The sequence below is a fragment of the Amblyomma americanum genome, chromosome 2, assembly GCF_052857255.1.
Source record: "Amblyomma americanum isolate KBUSLIRL-KWMA chromosome 2, ASM5285725v1, whole genome shotgun sequence".
NCBI lineage: Eukaryota > Metazoa > Arthropoda > Arachnida > Ixodida > Ixodidae > Amblyomma > Amblyomma americanum.
In genome coordinates this window covers 54,631,435-54,638,908 of record NC_135498.1, presented here as the reverse complement: position 1 = coordinate 54,638,908, position 7,474 = coordinate 54,631,435, and the positions used below count along the sequence as shown (strand labels likewise).

Genomic DNA, 7,474 nt, shown 5'->3' with positions numbered 1-7,474 from the left:
ATTCTGTTCCGCTGTGCCACACAAAAAGGCACCTTCGGCTCGACGCGGCGCTAATTACTGCTCGCGTGCCACAGAACGCGCCTGATAAACGTCGAGAGCGAGCCGCGATCTGCGCACGTGACGAGCAGCAGCGCCAATTTAGTTGGCGCGCTTATAGGATACCGGAGTGGCTTGCAGCGGAGGAAATAAAAATCGCGTAGAGATTGCTTACTTTGTGACTCTTGTCAGCACACCACGGGTACACTACGTACAATTTCATCCTGTTGTCAGTAAAATGGGAGGGCTGCGTTCATGAAGCATATTCGTTGGAATAGTATGCTAGAACGCAAGGATATTCGCTTACTTGCAACGGAAAAGCGAGGTGCAATTGAATGACGCTATAACAGAAGCCACCATTCGTCCCGATCGCTAATTTTCACCTGCAATTCTCTTTGTGTTGGTCCGACATTTCACACACACTACGGGGGGAATCAATAGTAAGAGCCGAAAGCAGAAGCCACTATTCGTTCCGATCAATAAGTTTAACCCGCAGTTGCCTTTGTGTCGGTCTAGCATTTCACACTACTCGGGGAATCAATAGTAAGAGCCGAAAGCAGGCTGTCCAGTTTAATGCGGCGTGTGGAGAGAGAAAAGGCGGGCTGCTATATACACCCTTGTACAAAGCAATGACATGTAACCAAGTAATTTTGCTTATAATAACCTCCACATTTCATAACAATTTGCTTTGCAGAAAGTCTAAAAATTGCTTTGAAAATGTACAGGCAGTGTGGCGCCCTAATCAAGTTTAATTCGACCTTTGTTGTGCGCACACACTATTATAACCGAAAAATTTTCGAGGGACGCTTGAATGCCTACGCAGCTATCTTGGTTCTTCGGATCTTGAGAGGACGACGACAGCACCCTCCTCACATATTGCAAAGCCACAAAGAGAGAGAGAGGGAGAGAAGTTGTTGCCAGGAAGAAAGAAAAGGAAAGTGCACAGGCCTGCCCACTGGCTCAAGCCGAGCCACAATCGCTACCATGTGCAGATGGTAGGAGAGTTTAAAGATGGGATATAATGACAGGATAGTACAGACGCGCTAAAGACAAGGCCGATCCCGGAGGCAGTGCAATACCGGGCCAACCAGTGGCGGGAGTGAAGAATCCTTCAAACTCTCCGCCACATTTCCAAAAATAAGTCCAACTTGGACCCGTAACAGATACTCTACGGGGTCCGGACATTTATAAACCACAAAGGCAAGTTGTCGGCGTGGTCGTCATAGCAAGACGATCTAACTGCGCGAAGCACATATTACGTGGCCTGAGTGCACCTCTGGAAAAAAGCGTACGTGGGATAGGCGGCCTAATGGTCCAATCCTCCTTCACATCTCCTCCCTATTCCTTTTTGTTGCACCTCTGCACAGACCAAGTCTTCTAGCTGCATCTCTGTACTAGCCTTTCTTTTTTTCTCTCGTCCGATAGGCGGAGTCGTTTGGTGTGTTGATCCCCACGGTCATGAGACGTGAGTTGGGTCATTCGATGCACATCGTACATTGTGCGAAGTTTGTAGTTGTAGTTGTAGTTTCCCTTTCATTTCCTTCTTCACGCTACGTTTCAGGCCTCCACGCCGAAGGCAGTTACTGCACCTTCTGTTCGCTCATCTCTTCCTTAACAGGGCAGATTTATATACCTTCAGTTAAATCAGGTTTGGTAGGCTAGGTTAGGTGATCATAAAGGAAGAAGCGCGGTAACTGAGTTACACTAGGCGGGCGTACTAACGACACCTTTTAACGAGGGGAGAGAGTTCTAAACAGGAGGACAGAGATATAAGTGTGGGATCTGCCCGTTGCGTGGCATTCGGAAGGCGTGCTGGCTACTATTCACTTGTGCTTGAACATCTGTACTTTCAAGCTCAGCCAAACGTGTCCTGCTAGCCCTACCAACGCTACAGCGCGCTGCATTGGGCGAACCAGAAGTAGTTCATCTTGAGGACCAGCGCAAACCAGACAAAGGAACAACGTCGTCTTCTCTTTCATTGGTCCTTTATCGGTTTTGCGCTGACCCTCAAGTTCAAAGCTGCATCCCAATTTTAATGAAATGGAGCATTGCAAACCTTACGCTTTCAGGCACTTTCGGCGTAAAAGCGCGTCCGATTATGTTGACTATAAATTTTAGATACACAAAGCATCAAAGTTAGTCCACAAAACCACCTACGTTATCTTCGGTGTCTCTCTATTTCTAACCCACCTGAATTAGGACGCTCGCGAAGGACAGTCGGAGTCCCCTGTATGTTTTTTAAGGCGTGGATCTTTACAACGACCCCTCTATGTGTCGCTCGGCAAGCCCGAATGCTGCCATGTTCCAGGTTATAAATCCGGATTCATAATGCGGCAGGCAGTTCATTCCACAGCGGGACGGTCACTTTGTTACCTTACGCGGTAACGGTACACCGTGCGACATCCCGCGTTTGTGTAAGATACGATCCTTAATTGCCGTAGTGACACTCCAATCCCCGACCCGAGATTCATCGCTCTCCCTTTTGCGTCCGCACGCAAACGGCCGGACTTGAGTGCTGAATGCCGCCACTTCTTTCTACGGTGCCGCACAACAGACAAGCGGAAAAAACGAGTAAATACGGCAGATCACAGTGTTCGCCGGTAATGAAAGACCTCTGCTCATTTTCCCGGCGTACTAGACTATATCCCACGGAAAGGACGAACGATTAGTGAACGAAGAAAGAAGGCGCCACCAGACGACAGATGATGCATTTATCTGACGCCGTTCCTCTCCTGCAACTCCACATACTCACTCACTACGAATCTCGCGTGAGTAGTTAGTGGTCCCCGCGGCAGACCGCGGAAGCACGCGATAAACGGCGAGTCATCTACTACTCCATCTTGTTTTTCCGATCTAAACCACATATGGCGATGAGCCACAGCGGTGCACTCTTCTTCTTTCGTTCACTTGCTCCCTCTTTGTCTCCTCGTAGATTTTCTTTCCTCATCTTCTTTAGCAGGATGTGCACGTTTACGCGATCTCGCTTCTGGGTCAGAAATCTTTGCGTTGATTGGCCTCACGTCTGCTGCGTGGAAAGACACGAACATGTCATTAAGATAGCCTATATTGCTGTTCCTTCTTACTCTTGCTCATGGCAGCGTTCGACTTCTGCACAGAGTGCCTCTGCTATATTCCAGTTGCTTATATCCGCAGTAACTCAAGTCAAAAACAGCGTAATTATAAATATAATTCTGTACTTCTATTCAAATTCGTTTCGAAGTGTTTTCGATGCAGGTTGCTTGTTTCTGGACAGATATTGTCATGGAAGTATACTACGGCAGCAGCTAATTGAGTAGACGCCAGTTTGCATAAATCAATAATGACGGTTTGACCTTCTCTTTTAAATGGGCGTAGCATGGTATGTAAAACAAAACGGAAAGACACTGCCCACTTCATAATCCAATTCCCTTGCGCTAGCACTGCGACTCCTGCACAGTGTATTGTGCCATCACATTCTTCACCTAAGTCGATTCTAATGACAGCATTGTCCTATTACGCGATTCCAATTTAATACGAGGCAGCACGTATCAAGTGCGTCGTCATTGAAATGCCATCTCAAAATGACTCTATGAACTGTCCACTGGGCTCCCCAGCCAGGAATCAAGCGGACTAGGAGGCAGTAACTAGAAAGAATACGCTTTTACCAGAGCTTTCACGATGGTCAAGCGAGCAGTTGCTGTCCTCACGAAGCGTGTCTCTAAAATACGTGCTCGTACAACCAAGCTCGTACAACTGCATCTCGACTAAAATCGCTGCCATCGCAGTCACCGCTCATTCGTCACCTCAGAAAAAAAGTTGCAGTCAGTCAGCAAAACTTTATTTCCCACCGATATAGGAGACACGCCTACCTTCCCAGCTCAGGTACGCAGACCCGGGAGGGAGTAGGGGGCTCCGCGACTAGAGGCCTGTGTGGTGAACCTCTTGGTTCTTCGAGGCCTCGGTCGCCAGGCGGATGGCTTCGAGTTGGTCTTCGAGTTTTGAGCTTCTAAGGAGAGACTCCCAAGCTTCCTCATTAGGAATGTTTACGGCAGCCCCAGGTGAGTAGGGGCACTGCCAGATTATGTGGTTTAGTGTCCCTCTCTGGTCGCATTGTTTACATCTGTCGTGTTCTCTTGCGTCTATGTTAAGGAGGTATAGCCAGTGTGGGTTCGGATAGTTGCCCGCCTGGAGTCTTTTCAGACACCTGGCTTGTTCGTTGTCCAGTTGTGTGTGCGGTGTGGCGTAGGATCTTCTATACAGTTTATAGTAGTCGCAAACGTCTCTGAAGGTGGTCAGCCGCTCCTCGTGTACTGGGTCGTCGAGCCGCTCTGCGCTCGCCCGGTAGTAGACGTCTCGAGCGAGCGCGTGTGCGGCTTCATTCCCCGGTGCCGATTCGTGGCCAGGAGTCCAAATAATTCTGACCTTACGGGAAATCTCCCTGGATTCAAGTATTTTCTTCGTTTCTGCCGCCACCCTTCCTTTGGCGAGGTTCCAGATGGCCGTCTTGCTGTCACTAATTATGGTGTTGGCTTGCGTCCCGACACACGCGAGTGCTATAGCCACTTCCTCTGCGATGTCAGCATTTCTTGTTTTGATAGATGCTGTAATTAACGGGATGCCTGCCCCATCTACCACCGCGGCGACCGCGGCCCCTGATTTTCCGGTAACTGCGTCCGTGTATGCCACTGTTTCCGGTGGTCTCGAGTCCATTTCTCTAGCTATGGCCTTGGCTCTGCTTTCCCTTCTTTCCTTGTGGTGACTTGGGCTCATGTTTTTTGGCATCGGCGGGATGTAGAGGTTGTCTCTGTACCCGTTGTCGAGACTAACTTTCGGGGTGGTGCCCCTGTCGTGTTGAAGCCCCACCCATCTCAGTATTTGTCGCCCGGTGTCAGACAGACTGAGCCGCTCTATCTGTGTGGTTCGTGTGGCTTCCGCCAACTCGTCTACTGCGTTGTGCATTCCAATGGCCAGTAATCTTGTAGTAGAGGTTGATTGAGGGAGACTGAGTGCGTTCTTGATACTCCTTCTTATTACGGATGCTTCGATCTTTTCTTTTTCCTTCGCATTTAGGTGCAGGTAGGAGATGACATAGCAGATTCTGCTGGTGATGAAAGCCTGCATTATTCTGGCTAAGTTCCCTTCCTTCAGACCTCTGTTTTTGAGAGAGATTCTTCTGATGAGCCCTGTTACTTGCACTACGGATCCTTGCAGTTTGTTTATCATGGTCGTGTTCCTCCCGTCGGCCTGGATGATGAGTCCGAGGACCCTGATCTGGCTTCACCGCCAGTAAACCGAGGATCTAAATTGCGAGCCAGTATAGACAGGATAAATTCCCGCACCAGTGTGCAGTTGCGAAATGCCCATAATCCCAGCTGAATTGTGTGCTGCGGCTGGAAGCCATCCTACATGGGACGCATAACTGGCCACAGGTGACGCTGACCGCTGCGCCGACGGTGGAAGTGCCTAGCGGGCGCATGGTTATTTTTGGTGCAAAAGCACTCATTGGATCGTCACACCGCAGCGCAAAAAAAAACTTGCTTGTGCACCTTGCATCTTGCTTGTGCATCGCTCATTGCCACAGAAACTGTGACGCCAAGAGGCAAGAATTTCGCCCGAGCAATCCCTGAAATTTGACCTTGGCCAATTAGGACCAAAATCGATGTTCAACTATTATTCAGCGTGCCCAGCACGATCGAGAGCTCCGAATTCTTCCCGGGTCATTTCGAAAATTTGGTCAGGGCCACCCCTGAAAAAGTACTTCACAGTTTTGAGATTTGCACCATCTCGTTGCTATGGTGTCGCTTGTAGCGTCACCATATGCGTAATCACGCTTTTGCGTGTTTAAGCGGAGTTAAACACCGGCTAATTTTATTGTATTTGATGCAGAAAGCGGGGCTACTTGGGGTTTAGATAGAGAGGAAACACTCTCCCTTCGTCCCTGTTGTTAAGCGCTAGTATGTCGTCTCTATTTTTTCACTGTATTTTCTTTCTTTTTTTTCTGGTAATAACGCAGAAAGAAAAAGCTTGCATCCTTGGTGGACAGAGGGGCTATAGATTAAAGAATTCTCACAGACCACGGGGCGGCGTTCAGTGTTGGAGCATAAAAAGAGCATTTTATGGCGCAACACACAAGTACCTGTATATCGTGATTTTTTGTGGGCGCCAACTTTAAGGAGACGAAGACAGAAAACACAATGCACGCGCAGAATACACAGACGCGTTTTCGGTGCATTCTGTCTTCGTCTTCGTAAAGTTTGCACCCGCAAAATATCATGACCAGCTTCGAACTCCCCCAGCTTTCTATTCTGTTGTACCGGGATCTCGCTCCGCTCTTCGTTGACTGTACTCTCTTCAGTCGTCCTCGATGCAGTTTCCCGCCCTCTGCTCCCGTTCCTTCCTGTCGAGGGACTTCCGCAATAAACTGACAACCAATGCAGCCAGAATCGAAGCATCTATGAACGAGCGCGCCAACGCGAATTTGTTGCCGGAAATTCCCGCCCCTAATTTCCTGGGAGCAGCACAGTGCAAACTGGCCTCCTCCTACAGTTCTTAGCTCCCATTCCAGAAGTTGATGACTTGCGAGCTTTGGGTATATATGTGGATTGAGAGAGGAGGTACGGAGGGAGACGGCATTGCTGTGCGATCACATATGCTCTGCGAAAATAGGGTGTCCGATGTGGCCACGTTGAAATGAAAAAGCAGATTATACAAGGAATTGCAGTGGGCCAAATGAACGCTTATTGGCAGCTAGGAGATAAACCACTGGAAAGGACCAGGCTCCGCAAACATTTAGGTAAGATTAATATAAATCTATCGAAAAATGGCAATCGTGAGGATTTCATTTGGGTCTAGTTGGTTGTAGCAGTGAAACATATTGACTAGCGCAAACACAGACAGGGACAAAAGTAAGAGTAAGAGACAGGACACACGCTATACTTGCAACTAGATCTTTTACTTGAAACACAGTACTTATACACTTTCCTTCTGCGCAACCAGTGCCACCTATCAGTTGCCGTCGCGTCAAATGGCGATGAAGAAAATGAAGCTTGAATGAATGAAGCTTGGAGCTGTCTCCTACTCTTACATTGGTCCCAGTCTGTGTTTGCGCTAGTCAATATGTTTCAAACGGCAATCGTCAGCAGAAAGAGCAACGAAATATCTTAAGTTCCACGGGCAACGTTTTTTTTTTAGACTAATCGTCCAAGAAGACGTCATAAAGTGACGGCGAGTGTTTTTGAATGGACACTGCTTTATTTCTGTTCTGGAGATGCCGATCTAACAGCGCGGATTGGTCGCAGTTGAAAATCAGCGCATGCACCGCAGTTGTGTCCTGCCACTACTCAACTATAGAGTTGAATACTGGAGGCTCACAAAAACGAATGATACAAAAATTTAGGACAGCGGAGCGAGCTCTGGAAGAAAATTAAAACACAAATCAGCTTGTATCAGAGGACAAACC

General features: G+C 48.3%; 1 pseudogene; it reads right to left on the bottom strand.

Annotated features, from left to right (window-relative positions):
* Positions 1-1,081: 1,081 nt before the first annotated feature.
* On the bottom strand, positions 1,082-1,225 carry LOC144122329 (U2 spliceosomal RNA; annotated as a pseudogene).
* Between the last annotated feature and the right edge of the window lie 6,249 nt (positions 1,226-7,474).